We start from the raw sequence: 25,088 nt of genomic DNA on the forward strand, positions 1-25,088 counted from the left end.
CAAGTCAAAGATGGGGAAGTATAGTTCTATGAAGGTGAGGAACAGGATATAAGGTTTGCTCAAAATACTTCTAACCTATGACAGAATCTCCTATTTTGAGTATCATTTTAGAGTTTTCACCTGTTTTGTTTGACTTCATTCTAATTTAACTTCATGCATAAAGAAATTAAGTTCTTGGTTTTATCTTTTATCCAGTATCATTCACACAGGGGTAAAATATAAACAAGAGCCAGAGGAGGGTGAGTTTTTAAAAAAAGCAAAGAACAACAACAAAACCAAAAACTAGGATTTGTTGTTGCTGTTGTTCTTTGCTTTATTTAGGTGCCCTCAATTTAAACTCAATGCAATGCTTCTCAGCAAAGAATAAAGTGAACACTGCCAAGAGGCCTGTAGTCTCTCACTGGATTTTTAGTTTATAGATTCTTGGTAACTTCTTTCCAAGATTTTTGTTTAAGACTTCTTCAATGCATTATGCAGCTTGAAATGATAGAATTTCTGAGTCTCTACTTCATGAAGTTTGCTTCCAACTTACAAATGTCTTGAAGCCTTTAAAGACTTGGCTGTGTAAAAGTATTTATAAAGCTGGCCCATTTAAAGCAACCCTATTTGATGATCATTATTTTCTTGGAGAAAGGTAGCCCAATCCTCAGGCCAATGAATATATGCCCTACTGCACTTCAGAAGCCCTTAAGAAATAACATTAAGTCAACACTGGTAATGAAATAAAAGCAGAGGGTGACATGTCAACAGAGTAATCCTTATGTGATTTACATTCAGTTCCTAACCATTAACAGAAGTTTTAACCTATCTTAAAAAATAGACTAATTGCCACACAGTTTTTATGTCCCTAAGATTGTAGAGGATAAAGAAATAAGGGACCACTGTCCTTTCCTGCTGGAAGATGTCTCTAGGAGACATTTCATTAGAAAACACTTTAGGGCTTATAGAGAACCAATGCCACCATCAATACCACTTCTACCTCTGATCTAGTCTTCTTGTCTTCAGGTAATTTTCATATATGCTTTATCTTCCAAACTAGATTATAAAGCCCTTCAGAAAAGTAATTTTATCTTCTCTGCCCATTATATCATTTTAGATGCTTTTAAAACTTTAGTACCTGTCACGGGGAAGGATAGGGACAGAAAAACAGGAATAGTCACAGTTTATAATTCATTGGTCACATTAATTAAATTGTACTTCTTACTCAGGGATACATGTCCTCACAAAGCATTTATTATATCCACAATTACTGCATGTTAACAAATGCTCCAGGGGTGTTAGTATAGGGTAGCTTTTAGAATCTTACCCTAAACACCATTGTCACCACTACCACTTATTTAGACCCTTTGACCTCACCACACCAAACTATCTGCTTTCTTGTCCTTTGTTTCACAGTTTATGCTTCTTATATGCTGGATACTCTGTCTAGGATTGCCATCTTCAGCCTGCTGATACTTCAAATCTCAGTTTCATGATGACTTCACCTAGAAAATAATTATTGATTCCACAGCCTGGGTTAGAGACATCTGTTTCTACCATATGCTATGACTATGTCTACCTTAACATTTACCAGTTGGTGATTACTGATCCATCTGCATGCTTCTGCTAAATTGTAAGCCTCTTAAGGACAGGAGCTCTACTGTACCTGGATTTTTGTGTGCAGCATCTCTATGGGGTCTAGACCAAAATAGGCCCCCAATCCACACTTATTCTGTAAATTAACGGACATGTAAAAAGATGCAAAGAGCTATTTCTCCACTTGAGATTGTCAATATCAGTAATATATTTGCATTCTAGGCATACTGGCAATCATCTGGACTCTGAATCCCAGTGAAAATCTGAAAAAAAAAAGCAATAACTAAAATAAAGCTTTATATTTTTTGAAATGTCCTTTAGTACAGCTAACTCTGACTAAAATTTTCAAAGGATAATTCCATAAATTCATAAATCTCAAAAGGAAACTCCAAAAATACTCTGTCTGAAATAGATTACCATTGATATTAAAATCTTAGATTAAGATAAATTGTCCTATTCATAGTTTTTTTGATTGTCAAAATTTACCAACTCTTTCTGTCTGTATCTCTCTCAAGAAATGGTAGAGTTTTTACTGTTGTTGTCATCACTATAGCTTTCTCAAATGTTCCATTCTGACTAAGGACGTTCTTCTAGGTTTCTATTTCATCTCTCTATCTTTGACAAAATAGTTATTTTAATCTAGGTCAAGTAAGATATAGATCATATTAACTTGAATTTTGAATTCTATGTCTTCTGCATCTACCTTTGAATATTCCACAGGAATATGATTGCTTAATATTCCACATCTTAAATTTATTACCTTACATAGAGTTTCAAAGAGATTTCATTACCAAATAATTACAAGGTTCCAGGTATTGTGCTAGGCTTTTTTTCTAGTAAAAGAAGCAGATAATGAAAGAGTATTTGGAAATACAGCTAGAGTAATTTATTCAAGTAGGTCTTTGATTAATTGAATGAATGATAAGTCTATGAATAAATGGACTTAGAAATTTCAGATTAATGACTTTTTGGAGTAACTGCATTAAAAAAACTGATGTAAAATTATTCAAATTGTCCATATTGAATTACAGCATTACATGAATTGATTGATGCCTAAATTTTGAGCTCCAAATGTTTTTTGAAATTTTATTTTAATACAAAATAAATATTGATTCTAGTATATACTTCAGTCATTAATCTTATTGTTTTAAAGTTGTTTCCACATTTGTTATTCTAAGATCCATTATCCTCCATATGTCAGTGGTAGTCTTCTGCTAAGTGAATTTATCTAAGCTGGAACTGTTTCCTAGAAATTCCTTCTCTATTTGATTCCAGGTTATGATTGGTTCATGTGAAATTGGCATGAAACTTTTCATGGCTAAAGTGCAGCAGAAGCCCTTACATACTGAAGGTGAGAGTGGGGAACCACACGCTATTGTAGCTTACAGATAATAAGCTCTGTGCTGGTGGCTTGCTTTCTTGGGATAGTGCAGCAACTGTGCCTGTAGCTCCTCACATTCCAAGGTGTCTCATTTAAATTTCAGGAACCTAGGTTAGGCTCATGTGTACCTCCTTGGCCAAGGGTGCTAGCTTCTTCTGTTCATCCCCACCAGCATCTATGGGATAGACCATGAAGACAATTGAGGCTTGGAATTTATCCTCACACCCATCACTCTGTCCTCACACTTCTGTGCTTTATGTATACTATTTCTTCCTGTGACTGATTTTCCTGACCTTTAGAAACTTCAGGCCCTTCATTAAACAAAGATGCAACAGCTTTCCCTAAATTTCTTCACCAGTTTCCACAATTGCCTAAGGGCTAATCTCCATAATAAATCTCTTATTACATATTGATCATGATATTTCTGATTATTTGAATGAATCCTAACCATTACATCCCATATCAGACCTTATGTAGCTCTTACATATGAACTTGGCAGCACAGGTAGATTACCACTGCTGTGATGTGATTACACTGATTCAAAGACCTTATAATATTATGTATTCTGTAGTGTTGAAATTGAGAATTAGCAAATCTAGCATGAGGAGTAAAATTAGGGGCATTCATTACTGCAGTATTTATTTATAGCCACCTATTTATATGGTGGCTAAAAGAACTCCTAGAAAAAAATAGAGTGTACAATTATTTCTGAGAAATTTAATACTTAGTAATCGGTAGAACAGGTAGAAAATCAGTAAAGTCATGGAGAACATGAGTAACACTATTAACCAAATTATTTTACCAACCTAAATGACAATTATAGAATAATCCACCCAACAGTAAAATACATATTCTTTTTAAGACCACACAGAACATTCACAAAGATAAATTAGATTTTAAGCAATAAAATAAGTCTCAAAAATTTATAAATAGTTGTAATACTTGTAGCAGTGGTGAACTTACACCAGCAATGTGAACTGCTGAAGCCCAAATTCAAACTCAGGTTTATGTGAATTTAAACTCATTTTTCTTCCCCCCAAAAAAAATTGTGTGTGAGTGTGTGCATATGTGTCATGAGGAGAAGGTGGTGAGAAACAGTGTCTGGTTTTCTGGTATGAGTTATTTCTGTTCAAATAACAAACTGAGTTACAAAAATAGCTATGGCTTCTAAGTCCATATCTTGTAAGAGATCATACTTTGTCAGAGTTACAGACTCAATAAATATACATATCAGCATATATACATCCACACACATATATGGGCTGATATGTGTGTATATACACATATGCACACACGTGTTATATATATGGGCTGATATGTGTGTATATACACATATGCACACACGTGTTATCTATGTATATATGTGTATGTGTGTAGTACATAAGACAAATATAGATTACCATGGAAGAATATACAAGGAAGTATTCAATTACTAGTGTCAGTGGTGGAAATTAATAACAAAAGCCTTCACAAAAGTACAGTTTTAAGATATGAATAGAAGTTCATCAAAAGGATAAGAAGAAATAAATTATAAACATGAATTTCATCATGTGTAATAGGAAAGAGCTCAAAGACATGTTTGAGAACAGCTAAACTTTTGGGTGATTAGACACTGTGCAAGAGGAATTGTTAAAGGTATAGCTGCTAGATATTTGGAGGCTAACTTGTGAAGGGCCTTAGATTATATGTAGAGAAGGTAAGGTTTTTATCTTGAAGGATATGGGAACCAACAGAATTGTTTTTATATGTTTGATATTTACTATCAGATACTTTTTTTTTTTTTGAGACAGAGCCTTGCTCTGTCACCAGGTTGGAGTGCAGTGGCACAATCTCAGCTAACTGCAACCTCCACCTCCTGGGTTCAAGTGATTCTCTTGCCTCAGCCTCCCAAGTAGCTGGGACTGCAGGTATGTACCACCACGCCCAGCTAAAATTTGTATTTTTAGTAGAGATGGGGTTTCACCATGTTGTCCATGATGGTCTTGATCTCTTGACCTTGTGATCCTCCCACCTGGGCCTCCCAAAGTGCTGGGATTATAGGCGTGAGCCACCATGCCCGGCCCTGATAATATTTTTTATATGACAATTGGTAATAATAGAGGAAATGGTTTGGGACAGGGAAAGAATTACAGCAAGAAGTCGGTTGAGACACCACAGGATGATGTTGTGATCTACAGATAAGCAACTTCAGTACCACCTGGGAGCTCCTGAGAAAGGCAGACCATCAAGCTCCACCAAAACTTTAATGTGCACATGAACCACCTGGAAATTTTTCTAAATTCGGATACCAATTTAGCAGTTTTGGTATGGGAACCAAGATTCAGCATTCTTATGCAACTTCTGTGTGATGTCTAAGTGGTGATCTATAGTGTTCACTTTCAGTAACAAGGGCAAGGTAGTAGGAGTCAAAGATGGTTAGCAGGCATTGTGAAACAATTAAAATGACATTCAGAAAACAGAAGTGCCAGGAATTACAGTCATCAAAGATTCAAGGTGACTGGACAGAAATTATTGATAATATTTCTATTCATAAGTTCAACAAGATGAGAGTATTACACGAATGTAAAATATGTTAATAAAGCACATTTCCATTACAGAAGTAATAAATACTTGCTATTGAAAGTCTGCACAACACAGTATTGTGGAAAGGAATAAAACCAAGTATACATATTTTCAAACCTTCAAAAGCACCACTTCACAATTTGGTCATTCTAGTCATTTGTTACCTCCTATTGTAGAATCTTATAAACTACAAAAAGGAGCTTAAACTTGAACTGAATGGTAATTAAATATAACTTAGATTTAGGGAGCTGGAGCAATAAAGCAAAGTTTATATTGTATTATACATTCTAGATATCAAAAATAGTTTGTTTTGCTTTCATAAAATATCTCCTTTGTTCCTGAACAAGTTAGTTATCCTGTGCTACAGGTCATATAAATAATATGATGCTGGGTGGTGTGGTGGCTCACGCCTGTAATCCCAGCACTTTGGGAGGCTGAGGTGGGTGGATCACCTGAGGTCAGGAGTTTGAAACCAGCCTGGCCATAATGATGACCCTGTCTCTACTGAAAATACAAAAATTAGCCGGGCATGGTGGCACACACTGGTAATCCCAGATACTTGGGAGGCTGAGGCAGGGAAATTGCTTGAACCCAAGAGGGTTTAAATGAATTATAAAATATTTTCTGCTTTTCAATATTCTGGTAAAATCGTATTGTGATGTAACCTTTATTTCCTATTGTCTTTATGTTTCTTTTGTACTTTTTCTAATTTTATTTTTGTGGAGGGCCAAGTTTTTTCTGGGTATATTTTACTATTCCATCTTTTATTCTTTTCTCCTTCCTTCCTTCCTTCCTTCCCTCCCTTCCTTCCCTTCTTCCCCTTCCTTTCCTTTCTTTCCTTCTTTCCTTACCTTCTTTTCTTCTTTCTTTCTCTTTCCCCTCTCTGTCACCCAGGCTGGATAGAGTGCAATACTGAGATCATGGCTTACTGTGGCCTTGTCTTTCCCTTGGTTCAAGTGATTCTCACATCTCAGCCTCCAGAGTAGCTGGGACCAGAGGCAGGTGCCATCATACCTAGCTAAAGCTTACTATGGCAGTAAGCTGTGACTTCTGAGAATGAAAGGTAAAATATAATAAGGAAGAATTTAAGACTATTTCTATGGGGATCATGAATAATCAGCCATCCAAAAACTTAATAACAAAGACAATATCCATGTTTTAGTGCTTGATTCTTTAGGGTCAGCAGATTAGGTGCTTCTTTGTTTGGCTTGACTCCCTCATGAAACTTTAATGAGTTGTGAGTCATATAGGCAGTTTACTTTCTGGGATGGCTGGCTATCCACTGGATCAGCTTGGTTCTCATTTCTTCATCTTATTTCCGAGTGTCGCTTAGATCCTTCCAGCAGCCTACCTTGGCATGTTCTCATGGCTAGGCTTCAGTGTAAGTGCAAGGGAACCTTTAGTATCCCTCTAGAACCAACAATTGATATCCTTTTTATATGAAGAAAAGACTTGGGAATTTATCTTTATGTTAATTGCAATAACTTGGAAAGTTCATGACCAATATCTGTTGGAATGTGCATGCTCCATTTTCATTTAACTTTCCTTCTGATCATTCAGTTACATACATGCCAGACTATTTGATCTCCCACAGACCTTAGACTCTCTGTTCTATTTTTTAATATTTTTTCTTTTGGTTGTTATTTGATAGTTTGTATTGCTCTGTATTCAAATTCTGTAATTATTTTATATGCTTAGTGATATGGTTTGGCTGTGTCCCCACCCAAATCTCATCTTGAATTGTAATCCCCATTATGCTCCCAGGAAGGACCCCATAGGAGGTAACTGAATCATGGGGAGCAGTTTCTCCCATGCTATTCTCGTGATAGTGGCTGAGTTCATGAGATTTGATGGTTTTATAAGTGTTTGGCATTTTCCCTGCTTGCACTCATTCCATCCTGCTGCCCTGTGAAGAAGGTACCTGCTTTTCCTTTGCCTTCCACCATGATTGTAAGTTTCCTGAGGCCCTCCCAGCAATGCAGACCTGTGAGTAAATTTAAACTTCTGTTCTTTATAAATTACTGAAATTTCCATGTCTCTGCTAAAATTTTTCATATATTTATATATGTTGTACACATTTTGAGCTAGTTTCTTTGGCAGTTTTATCACAGTTACTTTAAATAATATTATAGTTTTATTATAATAATTCTAATATTTGAGACATCTCTGTATCTACTTTTACCAACTATATTCTCTGTTGCCTTAGTGCTAAACTTGTTCTTTCTCACACACTTTCTCTTTTTCCTTTCTGTGTATTTTATCAATTTATTATATGCTGATCATTTGTGTAATAGTATAGGCAAAAATAAATTATATTTACACTTAGAATAAGGAGTACGATATTTTGTAATAGGCTGCTATAACTGAGAGCTCATTAAATCTGATCTGTATTGATGCAGGCCTGGGATTTATAGCATACATTGTTAGAGTAGCTTTAGTTTCTGTCAGTTCATTACTAGTTTCATATATTTAGAGACTGAACTCAGGTATCTCTGTTCTGTGAATCTTCACCTTTGAGAACTTGTGAGATTCTAGAGACACCTTTGTGCTTTACAGCTGAGCTATCAGCTTTTCAAATTGTGGAATACCTCTCTCTGCCTTCTACCAAGACAAATGGGTTTTTCAGTTTCTGGGAAATTTTCTTTGGTCTCAAAGCCTCCTTCAGATTTTCCAAACCAGGAAAAAGTTTTAGCTCTAGCCCTTGCCAGGTTAAATTCAGTGTGCCTTGGATTTATTATCTTAGGAATGCATCTCTGTCCACATCTTCAGAAAGGCAGTTTCTTTGTAGTTGTGGGAGACCATGAGTATCTTTCTCAGGTTTCCTGTTTTGCATCCCAGCCTGTGTAATACTACCCCAATGCAATTGGTGAAGACTCATGGAAGAATCAGTGTGTTTTATGTATGAAGTTCCATGGAATTCTAATTTGTCATATAAGTCAAGATGAGGCTCTTATTTTGTCATTTCAGCTTCTTTCTTTCTACTCCCATTAATGGCAAATTATTCATGCTCTGATCATTCTATCAAAGATACATCCAGATCTTCACTTGAAAAAAGATTCAACTTCCTAGAATTTAGATCACAGTTTATTTGCATCTAGAACTTTCTGATAGTCTCCGAAAAACAATGGTTTTTCTAGTATATTTTGCTTGTTTTAGTTTTTAGGGAAAAAGAAATGTTCTCTTTTTATGTTGCACATCCTAATAAGAAGTTATTTCTTAAATTATTTTTATCTTCAAATATTATTACAAATTAGCATATATTGCTTTAGTTATAAAAACAGAGTAAATAAATAGGGTAAAAATAATCAGGCGTTCCTCCTTCCCCAAAGGAATATAACATTAAATGTTGAGACTTAAAAGCCACTTTCTTTATATTAAGAGATAGTTTACTTGTTGAAAGCAAATGTATTCTATTATTTTGCCTCTTTTTACTTTGATAAATGTTGAATTTATAACAAAATTTTGGGTTCATCCACCTCAATGATATTTCAAACTCTAAAGAAACAACAGTGTATCAAACACAACAGCTGAAAGAGGATATTTTCACCTCCATGTAAGTAATTAACACAGAGAATCAACTGAGAGTTGCAAGTATGTAGTAACGTGTGACGCGTTGTAATTCAACAAATAAATGTTCTAGCATTTTTATGACTAAATCAATCAGAGCAAAGTAAAAAGTAAATCAAACCAACCAACAAAAATAACAATATGTTTGCATTAAGTTTGTAATTTATAGATAATTTAGATTTACTAGTGTTACATTCATATCTACATAAGGACAAATCTCTATCTCATATTTCTGGAAGAAATAACAGGCTCACGCAATTTAGAAAAGTTACTATGATGTAGAGAGAACTGAATGATTAATGCAGAATCAATAACACTACCAAAGTGTAGCTGATTTATCTTACAAGTGACATGGGAAGATCATTTGAACATTATGACTCAGCAGATGTCAAGATGTAAACCTCTCACAAAATGATTTTAAGGCAGAAGACAACTTGCTTACTCTGCAGAAACAGATAAGAGACAAAATGTTGGTAGACGTTTTCCCAAGGATGTACTTCAAATGTATCAAGTTTGCTTTGTCATTCTCTTCCTCCAATAATTTTCTTCAGCCATTGTTGCAGAAGACAATGTAGTCAGCAACAAATTGGAAAAAATACTAGTGACCCAGAGAAATTAGGTAAAGTGTGAAATGGCTAAGTGAAATCGTTTTACCAAAACTTGCCTGGAATGGCTCTAAGCTGCCAAGTTAGGTAGGAAAGTATTACAGCCACTTGTAATTTATAACTACATAGTTGTCTATCTTAAAGAGAATCCCTCAAGACTTTGACTATCAAAGTCACCCCCCCACCAAAAACAGCTTTTATCTGCCACAAAAGTCTTAACCCCATAAACAATGAGACTTATTGAAGTGTGTCAATGGATTAGTTGAGATAAATCTGAGAAAATTCTAATGTAACAACCTAAAATCTCCAAGCAGAGGCAAATTGCCCAGTGTTCTGGAAAACTAACTATGGCCTCTAGTAAACATTTTTTTTCAGAAACATAATCCCATAAAATTTGACCCTATTGCAATAAACATCTCTTGCATCTTGTTTGACATTTGCAAATCTTCCCCAAATAAATTCACATACACACTTTATCTTCACCATAATCTCTGCATGGACAGTCCCTTTTAATACTTCAGGTTGAGTGTAAATGCTACCTTTTCTGAGAAGCCTTTCTACATTACCTTATCTAGAAAGTTTTGCCCTTCTTATTCTCTGTCTCGTCTTCTTGTTTGTTTCCTTCAAGTCTCATGTCTTAATATGTTAAAAAAATGTGTCTTTATGACATTTTCCTGCCACAACTGTAAGTAGATGTATAGGCAAAACCTACCTCTTGCATGTTCAATATTTAGCAACTAAAACATTGCAAAGCACAGAGGAGATGCTCAATTAATATTTGTTGCATAAATAAGTACATTAAAATATATATTTCATAGAGTATCCTTTGACCCTTTATTATAGAATTACCCTTTCTTTTTTAAGTCTCTTCTCTAAGTATAAATAAAATTACTGGACTCTTACTGCAAGTAAAAGAAACCCAACACAAATTAAAAATAGAAGAGATATTAAGACATACAATAAACACTCATGGATTGACCTTCAGAAATGGCAAAAACCAGGCTTTAAAATGGCATCAGGATTGTATAATTACTGCTTTTCTCATCATCTTTCAGTCCGCTTCCCATTGAGTCATCTTATTTTCAGGAAAAAATTTTATATGCAGAAAATATGGTTTCTAGCAGACCCAGCCTTACATTCAATCAGCTTAGCAACAATAGAATGAATCCGTTTTCCCTGCTACCACAGTAAATGACCCACCAAGGGCTCTAATTAGTCTGACTTAAATAAATCTGTGAGGCTAAGTGAATGAACACGTTGATTGATCTAATCTGATTCATTGTCTAATCCTAACATTCAACACCACCTTCTGAAAACTTCTTAGGATAAATTTTTTGCACTTGAAAGTACTGGCAAAAGCAAAAGTATAGCTAATCTGATCCACCACACATTTTACTTGTTGCACACCATTTATTAAAGTATCAGACATGCATGCCCATCACCGTAGAGTGCTAGCTGTTTGCTTAGCATGCCTGAGCGCTTTTTGTTGTTAAACAGAGTCCCTTGTTTACCACCTCTCACAATAAATGTCTTATGAATAAATTCATAAATCAGTATTTTTTTCTGATTTATTTGGCAGAAAAGTTGGCTGAATATTCTAATTAGATTTATAATTTAACTTTGCCTTACGAGAATCATTCTTTTGCTGGGTGGAAGGGTGGGCTGTGTGATGGTATACAGAGACACTTTCATGGTCACTGAATATAATTTCAGACTAAGACATTTCCAAACAGAATTTGATCACATAATTACATCCTTAAATATAGGATCGGTATAAGGAAACCACAGTGAAATACTTTTAAAAATGTAAAAGTAAACTGTCACCATCTGGAATATTATTTACATGTTTTTTGGCCCTATACTTCCTATTTTTAAATAAAAGAAAAAAACAAAACAACTATGCTCTGAGCTCTAAGGAGATACTGATACTTCCATATGAGGCAAACTTTAAGGCCTATAATAAAGTATCTATAGATTTCTTTATATCTGCAGTACCTGTTAAGGCAGTAAATAACCAATTTGAATAAAACACACACATGCATATTATTTGAAAGACACAAAAATAATCAAATCATATACAATTTTGAGTGTGTCTGAAATTCTGTTATCATTCTTGCTACTAGTTAAAATTTTCTAAGGCTTCAGAATGAAACAAACATCAAAAGCCTCATAGGATCTTTGTTAATAAAAAAACTGTGAAATCCACAATTCTCAATTACTTATAATTTCTGCTTTCTTTATTAAATACTACAAAGGGTGCAATATTCAAAACTAGTTAATTATATGCTTCATAAATGCCTATTTACTTCACAAATGTTTCTTATGAGAGATGGTTAATGTAGTTATGTGTAGGAATCTAGAACTGAGATATTTCAGCAAAGCTATAATTGAAATGTCCAGGTCTTATCACTTATTTACTATAATTACTATGCCAATTTCCCAACCATTTTAAAAGAATTTTTCATAAGAAGTTGAAATAAAATTCACAAGAATAAAGACTTTTTAAGTTAAAATATTATACAACTGCAAAGAGAGCCCTCATGCTCTACCAGTTATCAAACTATACTTTAAAAATAAATGCTATATTTCGGTCACTTCTTCAGGTCATTTACTGTTTCTATTGCTTTGTCATTTTATCAGTTCCTCCATCCCAAGGTGAGGCATCCACATGGTTTGACTGATTGAAATGGCCCCATCTCAACCAGTATTGTGTTGTGGTATCAATATTAGTGTGTTCTGGTATTTAGTCTTGTAACAGAAGGCCTGGGCGAGTACAGCTCTCAGGCTGCTGAAAGGGAAGTGAGTCTACAATGAACACAAAGAACAGGGTAGTGTTAAGGTGAGAAACTGGGCCAGTCCCTAATCATTCCATCAAAACAACCAATCTCTTATTCTTTAAGCCATTTTGAATTGGTTTTTCTATAATTTAAAACAAAGCACATTGATATATCTTATAAATAGAACTTATAAAAATTTAAGCAATATGGTTGAGGTAAAGTAATCTTTTAAATAATAGATGCGAAGAGTAGAACAGACCCCAGAAGTCAGCCCAAGAAACCATAAAAGAACTTTAAAAAGTAAAGAGAAAAGCTAATAGAAATTCACTTAAGAAGAATGGGATATAAAATACTCTAGGGCTAATATTTTCTATTATACTAAAATATCTCGTAGCATCAATAAAGGTAGAACATTTAAAATGTATTCTGCAATGGCAGTATAATGCTAATTTCAAAATAAGAAAATTATGGCCTGGAAAAATTATGAAGTTAATGCAGTTGGATTATATATTACAAAATTTGAAGAATAACATAGGCAAGAAAAACATACATTTTCATATATATACATATATATAGCCACAAATTTTAAAATGCCATAATTAATTAAGCTAGAATTTATTTTAGAAAATAGAGGATGCTTTGAAATTTGAAAATCTATTACTTTGATTTACTGTGTTAATACATTTAAAAGAAAAATAGACGATCATAGTTCAGCAATTGCTACTGAAAGAATTTGCTACAAATTAAAGAAATAGAAAACAAAAAATAGAAGAAAACTTTATGTAACCAAGAAACATAATAGCATTTAGCAATATTCACCAATGTTAAATAATCTATTTCATTTAAGAATTAAGAAATAAAAATTATAAATATTGAAAAGGAAAATATATATTTATTATTGAAGTAGCGTAAAAGAATATAATGATATTCCAGGAGAACAAACATTTTTACAACTAGTAAAACAATTTGAAAAAGTTACAAGATAAGTATTTTAAAGTAATTCTTTTACATGTGAAAATCCTAAACTAAACAAAAGATACCCATATTGTATAGCAATATAAAAATGAAGAAAAGTAATTTTGGCTAAACGTGAACAACAAAAATAGGGAAACTCTCATTCACATTACCTAATGGAAAGAGTCAGTATTCTCCCGAATTTATTTATGAATTAAATTCTTTTGTGGGGAAAAAAAAGTGATTTTTTTCCCCTAGGTTTTTTTTTTTTTTTTTTTTTTTGTACTTTAGATTCTGGGGTACATGTGCAGATCATGCAGGATTGTTGCATAGGTACATACATGGCAAGGTGGTTTGCTGCCTCCATCCCCCGTCACCTATATCTGGCATTTCTCCCCCTTTTCAAAAACCATTTATATTTGTTAAGCTGTTGTCATTTAGAATAGTGATGGTGTAAGTTTGCTGAACTATTTTTGAAAAAGAAAAAAAAATTTTGTAGTGAGATTCTTAGCAGATACAATGGTATAAAATGTATATGATTTTCAATATAGGAAAAGGCTGGGCATGGTAGCTCATGCTTGTAATTCCAGCACTTTGGAATGCCAAGGCAGCCAGATTACTTGAGGTCAGGAGTTTGAGACCAGCCTGATCAGCATGGTGAAACCCTGTCTCTACTAAAAGTACAAAAAATTAGCCAGGCATGATGGTGCACACCTGTAATCCCAGCTACTGGGGAGACTGAGGTAGGAGAATCACTTGAACCCCTGAGGCAAATGTTGTAGTGAGCCGAGATCATGCCACTGCACTCCAGCCTGGGTGACAGAAGGAGACTCTGTCTCACCAGTAAATAAAAATAAATATGTACAGGAAAAGGTACAAATACCTATATCAGTCAAATAAACTTACCATACATATGTGTTTGTGTGTATACACACATATATATATAAAGTATATTGTGAAATAATAATTTCAACATTTTAAGAAATAGGGCCGTCAATAAATGGAACAGGGTCAGTTGGGTATTTATTTAGAGAGGTTTGATGTACAAAAATACAAATGTTCGATATCAAGATATAAATATATAAAATTTTAAACTATGGGAACACAATTGAAAAAGTTGGTCTTTACTACCCAGAAATGTGGAAGGCTTTATTATAACAAGAATAAAAATCATTTAAAAATTACCAAGTGTGAGCAGAAAAAAAAATATATGTATAAATTCAATATAATTTGTACACACGAATTAAAGTAAGTCACAAAAGACTAAATAAAGGACCAATGAGGTAAAATTATAAAAACAAACAAAGGTCAATATTTCCCATATTAAAATATCCCTTATAAATAAATGAGAAAAATGCAAATAAACAAAGAGAAAAGTAGATTAAAGTTGAAGAAAGGAAGTTCTTGAGAAATGACTGAAGAATGGATATAAGTTCATAAAGTCCATGGTGAAAAGAAAAGTTCAAACTGAAAAAATGGTTTACCACTTATAGCTTATATGACTGCAGAATACAAAATGACTTACATTTAGCATTAACAAATATGTGGGGAACATGGTATTCTCAACAATAGTGATAGGTATTAATCAGTACAAAGATTATCAAGGTCTATGTTATGCACCTGTTAATTATTTATTTGTTCATTTATGTTTGAATGAGCAAATCCAATTATTTGGCAAAGCTTCCAAAGTAAAACATGTTCAAGGATGTCCATGATAGCATTACAAACTACCTAGGTATCTATCAATGCGAAAATAGTTAAATTGATTTTAACACAACCCTTTCCTGAAACACTATGAACTATGAAAAAGAATAATGTGTTCATATGCACTGAAAAGGAAAAATGTCTATGATTGTTTTCATTAAAAATTAGAGATATGGTACACTATTGTTCACTGTTTGTAAAAATAATTGAATATATAAAATATTTCAATGTGCTTTTAATGCTTTGGAATAATAAACATCAAATCGTTAACATTTTGTTTTAGTTATGTGGTGAGAAGAAAAAGGAACTTAACTTTTTACCTATTAGTTTTTGTATTTTAACATTTTAAGCACTCATACTATTTTTGTATTTTTAACGTTTACTTTTTAAATCATTTTTCAATATTCTAATTTCAGTTTTTTCAGATTGGGTAATTACTATATTGTATGGAAGTATAAACTTATAATAAATAAATTAAGGAAACAATAACTTTCTACTTCCACAATATTATTTATACAATATGTTTATGTTTTTGGTAATAAATCAAGTTTTAAATCTTTGCATTTGTGAAATGTCGCCTATCAATTTCTGTACTAACTTATGAATATATGTTTATTGCAGTCTGTAACAACTGAAATTTTGATCTAATATAAATCATTTAATTTTTTAAGTAATGATGTATTATGTATTGACTTATTTTATTTTGCCCTTTTACTCAATTACCTCACCTCTAATGAATATAAAGTTCAAAACACTATAGACTAAAGTTTAGGATTTTTCTCATACTATGCATCTCTTAGCCCAACCATATATTAAAGAATCTGCTCTATACATTAGCTGTATAACTTTGGGTGAATTACATGACCTCTTTAACCCTCAGCTTTCTCATCAGGAACATTTAACTGATAATAGTACCTTGCATATAGGTTGCATTCAAAATTAAATGAGATTACTCATGCAAATGTTTAGATATTATCCTGGCATGTCATAAACGGTCAATACACAAATTTTCTAACTTCATGTTCTTCTAACATCCTGTTAAAAATCTGATGGGTCAAGAGCTTAGTAAAATTTTATTAACAAAGAAAGGAAGAGAGAGAAGAGAGTGAAAGAGAGGGAACGAGAGAGACAGAGAGAGGATATTGAGTGCAATAGTCAATTTTTTCTGTGATTAATATATACTAGAACTATCATAATTATATTTTAATTAATAAGTGGTAATTTTTATCATCCCACAAAATTTGTGAAGATGTTTTCCCTGAGGTATAATTGTAACAATTATTTGTAGTATTTGAAGGCCAGCAATAATAAATCCATTTTGAATTTTTTAAAAAAATTAATGCTGTCTACAAACCTGAGATGAACTGGGCAGTCAAAATAGTCATTCCTCACTTTACATTGGGGAAATAAATTGAGATTCTGAGATATGATAATTTATTCAAGGTATACTATAAACATAAAGTCCCTCATGCTCTTGACTATGTATCTAATCCTCTCATGGTGCTCCCTTCCTTTTTCTGTCATTTTGTGCCAGGGTATTCAATGACAGTGTTTCTCTTAAGAGTCTGATGGCACAAAATTTAGCTATTGGTATAAACTCAAAACAGCTTTTTCCATTGCTGTTGCTTATACCTCTTAGGCTCTCTCACTGTGTATTTAAACAAGTCTTATTATCCCCAGCCCAGATTGGGGGAGAATCAAACTGACATCTCCTATGAGCATTTTCCTCTTTTCAAATGCTGTGAAATCAGTTATAGCCATAGAATGTGAATTTACAACAGCAATAAAAAGGGTGAAGAGAGAAGATTTAAAGATTAGGCACCCTAGAGCTGTAAAGTCCTTATTCTCTCAGTTCTATGTCCACATGACATAATGGACATTTCAGGGTCAAAATAACAATGAAAATCACACTTGTAGAAATTAAACTTAAGCCCAACAGTGCCTATTGTTCTATAGTGATTAGAGTAAAAACCATTTATAGAATTCACAGATTGGTAACACAGAAACACAGCAGGCATGTTTTCTGTTCTCTTTGTAAGCCTTTCACATAGATTTGTGGACCATGATAACAAAAGAAAATCCTTTGAGATGTAGTTATATTTTTATTGATATAGTGAACTATCCAGCATCCAAGATGTTCTGGCAGAGAATTGATCCCCTCTTAATGCTTTTTATAGAGCCTGTTTCTTTTCGTCACTGTGACTTACAGTAGTACATCTTGAGAAGTAAATAACTACTAAGACACCTTCTGATAGAAAGGCTTAAAAATTATAAAAGCTATTTTCTTTCTTATACATTTTGCTTCATACATGCATGATGACTGAATTTAACATGCACTTATATGCAACTATTTGATAAAATTCTTAAATAGTAGTATTAAAAATAATATTATTAAATAATAATAATAAAAACAGGTGAGGTCTACCTAAGTTTGTAAAATTGTCTCACTAGTGCAGGTATCAACAATTTTCCTAATATACATCTCTATTACTAATTTTTAAATTTTCTATATATCAATGGATTTAAAAAACTATCAGCCAACACTAAGCATATCTTTCTTTACTTTTTCTTCTTACAAACCACTATATATTTAACACTTTTTAACAATAAAAATACTTTTTTTTTTCTTGGAGGTGGAGTCTCTCTCTGTTGCCCCAGCTGGAGTGCAGTGGCATGATCTCAGCTCACTGCAATCTCTGCCTCCTGAGTTCAAGTGATTCTCCTGCCTCAGCTTCCTAAGTAGCTGGGACTACAGGCATGCTTCACCATGACTAGCTAATTTTTCTTATTTAGTAGAGGTGGGGTTTCACCATGTTGGCCATGCTGGTCTCAAACTCCTGAATTCAGGTGACCCACATGCCTCAGCCTCCCAAAGTGCTGGGATTACAGATGTGACCCACTGCACCTGACCAAAAATCCATTTTTTCAATTTATTAGAATAGGGGGTCCCCAAACCCCAGGCCATGGACCAGTACAAGTCTGTGGCCTGTTAGAAACCTGGCTGCACAGCAGGAGGTGAGCACAGGGAAAGTAAGCAATGCTTCATTTGTATCTACAGCTGCTGCCCATTTCTTACATTACTGCCTGAGCTCTGCCTCCTGGCAAATCAGCAGTGGCATTATATTTTCATAGGAGCGCAAATCCTTCTGTTAACTGCCCATGTGAACAACGTAGGTTGTAAACTCCTTATGAGAATCTAATGCCTGATGATCTGAGGTGGAGCTGAGGTGGTGAGCTGGGAAGCAGCTGTGAATCCAGATTAACATTAGCAGAGAGGTTTGACTGCACACAGACCATAAGAAATCAATTGTTGCAGACTCATCAAAACCCTATCAATGAGTGGCAAGTGGCAATTAAACTGCATCTAATCAAAGGCTTTATGGTGCCAAGTGAGTTGATGTACTTCAATCATACAGCTGCACCTGGTGGCAGGCTTTAAGTCAGAATCTGACACATGTTTTAGTCCATGCCTGACCTACCCATTATTTTATTTACCACTGCCACTTGTGCCTCTTTCCCATGCTGTGCATTTGTCTCAGTCACAGTTTTGGCTTAGCCCACAAGCTAACCTTGGCCAAAATGAGAAAAAAACAAATGTCCCTGGATAGCTTCTTTGAAAAGAGAAAAAGACCCAACGATGAGAGAGCAGACAACTCTGAGGCAGCCAAGAAAATTAAGGCTGCATTTTAAAGAAAATACCAAAATTATGTTTAAATTACAGGTTTATTGGAGCAGGGGATTCACATTCTCCAACTCCGCCTTATATAATATGTGGCGACCAGCTATCCAACAAAGCCATGGAACCTTCAGAACAACTTTGCCACATGGAGACCAAGCATCCAGCATTAAAAAACAAAAACAAACAAACAAAACAAACCTTTGGAGTTTTTTAAAAGAAAGTAAATGTGAACATGAAGAACAAAAGCTATTATTGAAGGTTACCTCTGCATCAAATATGTCTGAACTGAGAGCATCATTCTTAGTGGCTAACCACACTGCTAAAGCTAAGTCTCCGGTTTCTATTGGTAAAGAGTTAATCCTGCCTATTGCTAAGGATATTTATCTAAACTTTTAGGAGAGGCTGCGGTTCAAAAGATGGTACACTTTCCTCTTTTGGCTAGCACCATAACTAAACTAATTGATAAAATAGCAGAGGATATTGAGGCACAATTGTAAGAGAGAATTAATGAGTTGCCATGGTATGCAATCCAGATCAGTGAGCCTACCAATCTTTACAACAAGGTGACAATCCTTGTTTTTGTGCAATATGTTTTTCAGAGAATGTGCATGAGTATATGTTAAGTGCACTTTTGTTGCCAACCAACACCACGGCTGCAGAACTATTCAAGTCTTTGAATTATTACATGTAAGGAAAACTGAATTGGTCACTTTAGGTTGGTATATGCACAAATGGAGCAGCTGTCGTGACTGGATGGCTTTTTGGTTTCACTACGTGGGTCCAAGAGGTCACTTCTAAACGTGAGTCTATGCAGTGTGTCCTTCATAGAGAAATGCTGGCTAATCGAAAAATGTCACCTGAACTTAGTAACATTTTGCCGAATGTGACTAAAATTAACAACCACATTAAAGTTCATGCCCTTAACTCATGTCCATTCATGCAGCTCTGTGAGGAGATGGACACAGAGCACACACAGCTTCTCTTATACACAGAAGTGAGATGGCTTTCTGAAGGTAGATCACTGGCTGGAATTTCTGAGTTACAGGGACCACCTCAGAGATTTAGGCAACACATTTCATTGACACAAAATGGGTTGCAAAGATTGCTTATTTGTATGGCATATTCAACTTGCTCAACAAACTCAATCTGTCACTTCAGGGAAGAATGACATCTGCGTTCAAGTCAGCAGATAAGGTAGCTGCATTCAAAGCCAAATTGGAATTATGGGGGGTGAACAGTGAACATGGAGATTTCTGACATGTTTCAAACATTGCAGAGATTTTGAAAGAGACTTAGCCAGGGCCTTCTTCATTCCAGCTGGTGCATGATCACCTATCTTAGCTTCCAAATTACTTCCCAACCACAAAAGACCCCCAAACTGGGAAGGAATGGATGCATGATCTATTTGTGAATAAGTCAAATGATTCAACTTTGTCCATGCTAGAAGTTTAAATCAACTGCATGAGATCACAAATGACGGTGGTCTTTAAAGTATGTTTGAGACAACTTCATTTATCCATGCATTCTAGACTAAAGAGAAGTTGGAATATCCTGAGATTGCCACAAAAGCACTGAAAAGCCTGCTTCCATTTCCAACATCTTATCCTATCTCTGTAAATTAGGGTTTTCTGCAGTGACAGCAATCAAAATGACATTCTGGAGTAGACTAGTCATAAGCAACATGCTTCAGGTGTCACTGTCTCCCATGATCCCAGATAGGGCTATCTAGTTCAGGAAAAAAAAACTCAGGGTTCCCACTGATTCCACAACAAGGTAAGTTGTATAATTATTTCATTATATATTACAATATAAGGATAATATAAATAAAGTGTACAATAAATGTAATGCACTTGAATAATTTCAAAACCATCCCACCCTCCCCAGTCTGTGGAAAAAATTGTCTTCCACAAAACAGGTCCCTGGTGCCAAAAAGGTTGGCAACCACAATATTAGAGCATGCTGACTACCAACTCAATTTCTTAAAAACATAAACTTAAAAGTTTAAAAACATACAATGTATACAAACATACTTGCATATAAATCATATGCTGAGCCTGGTTCATGTATACATTAAATTTTGAAAAATTGCCCACCTCAAATAAAAAAAAAATGTAGAGTCACTTTAAAACTTGGCCTGGTGCCTCTGACTTTGGGTAAGAACAGTAAGAAACTGCAGCCAGCTGTTTGAAAAGCTGATCTGTTGTACTTCTCCATCCTTTCTCACATCAATCTTATTTTCAAACCCAAATGCCTGACAAATGCCTTTCAAAATGGTACAACATTTTCATCCATTTTGGTTTGCACAATTGCACACAATGTTTAGCCCCCCCGTATTAGTAGTGGGCCTTATTCAAAATGTTTTTAATTCATTTGTTTTTGATTAATTTTATTCACCAAAGGCCAGAAATGGTATCTGAAGTGTCACTTTCCACACTGTAGCCATAGAATACCTAATACATAACCATAGATTGAAGTTTGAGATTACCCCAATAAATATGCCCAAGGTCAAATGCTACCCAACCTCAATGCACAAAGCTAGCTCAATTTTAGCCAAAATCTGGTCTGTGATTGGTACCTTCCATCAGAAACCTTGAGGAACAATCAGGTCTATTAAATACACATAGATTTAAAATTAGCAGAGACCAAGTATAAGGGTCATTTGCTTTTAGAATATCAAGCAGTGTGAGTAATAGATTCACAGATCCCCTTTCAAAGAGTTTTGCATAATTTGGACTTCTCTTCTGAATGCTGGCACTATACACTATGAGTAATGTATATTTTTAAATTTAAATACAGTTTTATGTGTTTCTGATCCTATTTTGAGTGTGTTTTCTGTGTCCTACTGAGCACACAAGGATGAAGATTATAATGATGATAATGATAATCATGATGACAAAGTTATCTTTTCTTTATAATATTAGCTTATCAATCAGTTAATTACATACATTTATGCAAACTATGCCCCAAGGTAGACACTAATTTACGCACTTTACAGATGAGTAACTTTATTCAGACTTAGAGTAACTTAACTCAAACTTTCAGGCTTACAAAATTCAAGATCCATGCTTTTTATACTATCTCATTTCCTTTTATACCTTTGGGAACTCTCACATTGCAAAACCAAGGCTCATGAAAACAGTATATATTCAAAATATTGAACAAAAAATTATCACGTGCCCATACTGTACTAAGCGTGAATAAGAGTATTGAAATATTAGATACATCCATGTTTTTTGTGAGTTAAATGCAGATTATTTTGTTTGGGGAACTAATTAAAACATCCTGTAAGCAACATATTATGAAAATACCATGCATGTTAAGAGAGCTCAGTTACTAAATTTTAAATTCCTTGAGGACAGGGATTAAGATCAGAACATTCCTTTTTATAACAAAGAAATAGCAGGTGCTCTATAAAGATCTGTTGAATGAATGTATGAATGAATGACAGCTACTGTTAAATCTTCCCTGCAACCATTCCTTTAGTACCCCAATCCTGATGACACTGTCTTCTCAATCTCTCTTAAATGTGTTCTTTTTCATTTTTTCCTGTGATAGGCTCACACAAAGCAAAACAAAGGTAAAAATACATCAACAAACAAGTCAAGTGGATCCTACCAATAATCAAAATTAACTCAAAAATTTATTTTTCAAGAATTTACATCAACAAAAAATTGGCCCATTTTACCTTTTCTATTTCTGTCTTCATCAGAAGTTATGTGCTGATAAGTCAGTGAATCAGGCCTACCTATGAATCTCTGTAGTTTTCATCTAACTGATCTTAAATGTTTAAATCAGTTTCCTATTTTAAACATTTTCAAATTTCAAAGTACATCTGAACTTATGGCTTTCTTTTGGAAAATTAGAAGTCATCACTTTTTGAAATAAAATTTAGTTGCCGCAGCCCTACCTACCTTGTGCATGCACTGTACAACCCACTCAGTACTACTGCTCACTACTATCCACCACTCACTTCATCTCTAATCACTATGGCTAAAAGTCACATCCATGCTCTAAGTGCATTATCGTCTAGTTAAGGCTAACATAAAATGTCTGGTCCATTCATTTGAATTTCTAATCACTGCTCTTGAGGAGATCCTCTTCAACCTCAAATAGATCCTGATATTTGCTAATTCTTGGCTCTGGTTTGCCATCCATTCTATCTTCTTATATCTGTGGGTTTAGGTAAATTAACATTGTTGAGCTTCAGTTTCTTGAACAATAAAATGAGCCAATAAGCCTGCCTATATTTTAATATTCTTACGAAGCTTTAGTGTGGTGTTTGTCAATAAACACTGAGAACATTGCTTGACATTTAGTAAATGCTTAATACATATAAACTTACTTTGATCATGCTGCTGATGATATGATCTCTATTTCTTTCATAGCCACCTGTAAAAATCAATCAGCATGAAAATGTCTTGCCATTCTGACTATAGGGTGGAGTGGGAATAATCTCAAGTAAGAATTGAAACACAAGGGAGGAACAAGGCTCATTGAAATAGATTCTGTATTCCCAAATGTAAGACACTAGCCCCAGATATAAAAGGCAGTTTCTAGATAAGGGAAAAGGGAAATTATGTCTTGACCTATACAAACAGAGAAAAAACAATGAAGAGGGGAAGAAACAGATCCAAGAGTTGTGGGAGGAGAAGAGGCTTAAATTCTTACATATTGATAAGAAGCCATGGGTGACAGGGAAAATCTCCAAGAGCACAGCACTTCATAGAATCATAACTGTAGCCAGAATGAGAGGAAACAAACCACAAAAGATGCAACTTCCTAGAAAAGTGTACTCTCATAGGCAATGAGGAAAAACTTTTCTAACCTCTTCACATATCCTTCAACTTCTTACATTTATATGAAATCCCTTTAATGAAATAATAATAGCTCACAGTTATTTAACACTTACTATGGACTCATTCTTAGCCCATTATGTATATTAATTAGTTAGTTCTCACAACCCTAAGAGGCTTAACAAAGAAATAAAATAAATTGTCATGTAGTAGGAAATGAAAAAGCATGGTTCTTGGATTTTAAAGGCTGGAACAAAGGCAAATGCACTGATGGTTGAGAGTCAACCGGGATCAAAACATATTTATTAGCCACATTTGGAAGGTTCTGACATATTATTTGATCTTTGAAAAGAGGTGTTGAAGAATATGAAGCTGAAGATGATTCTATGATTTTTAGTTGAGATGTATGTATATATCATTAAGCAATTTCTATGGAATAAACTCAATAGGAAAAGTAGGGTTTTTAAAATATTATATTAATTCAGATATGAATACATTGAATTTAAAGTGCTTATAGGGACAATGAAATGCAAATACCCAATAGTGCTTTTAGTAGTTGACTTCTGATATAAAGAATAGCTTCTTAGTGTAAATATTAAAGTTTTTACATGCTGATTCTAAGAACCACCAGACTTTCTGTTCTCATAGGAATTGAGTGACTGTGGGCAAGTTACCTAATTGAATACTAGTCATTATAATGCATCCTAGTTAGGTTGTTTTAAGAATAAAGTGGCATGGTGATGGCCTGGATAATTGTTATTTCAATGTGTGATTATTTTAAGAATCATGAGATAAACATTGTAAAATAAATTATCTCCAAACAGGTACTAGAAAATGGTACTGAAATTATACGATGCATGTAAGAAAAACTAGGTATTTTGCAGCGCAAGCTTAAAACACAAATATTCAATATTACTTCTTACATTATATTATTTGAGCCCTATTGCTCTCAACTCTTGTTTTACATTAAAATCGCAGAAAAGATTTTTATTTTTGTAAGGCATATACACTCCTCATCCCAGATTTATTAAGCTAAAATTTTTGGGAGTGATTGAAAGGTACTGTCATTGGCACAGCCCATGTTATTAGCCAGTTTCAGATTACACAAACAAAAAGTGATTAATGAAGTTGCCTGTATGCCTATACTGTTTCCTTTTTACTAGTAATAGGCTTTATATAATTTGTATACCAAAATTTCTACCTAGTGATTTTCTGTTATTTTATGCCTCCTATTAGAGAACAGGATTATTCTTAAAAAGTAATGCTTAGTCTTTTGGTGTTTGTATCTGATTTCTATTTCCGAGGCTTATTTTCCCCAATTTCAAGGAAACATAGAACTTTATCTCTGGCTAATATGAAACATCTTTAAAATGTGTCTCTTTCCATCTTTTCTCAATCAATCACTTTTAATAAAATGCAGATGTAGGCAAAGGACTTCGCAGAAAGACACTGAATAGAAAGATCACCCAGGAAATGCTTGCTTTCACAAAG

This window comes from Aotus nancymaae, unplaced genomic scaffold (assembly GCF_030222135.1).
Source record: "Aotus nancymaae isolate 86718 unplaced genomic scaffold, 86718_ANA_hifiasm-v0.15.2.pri h1tg000072l, whole genome shotgun sequence".
NCBI lineage: Eukaryota > Metazoa > Chordata > Mammalia > Primates > Aotidae > Aotus > Aotus nancymaae.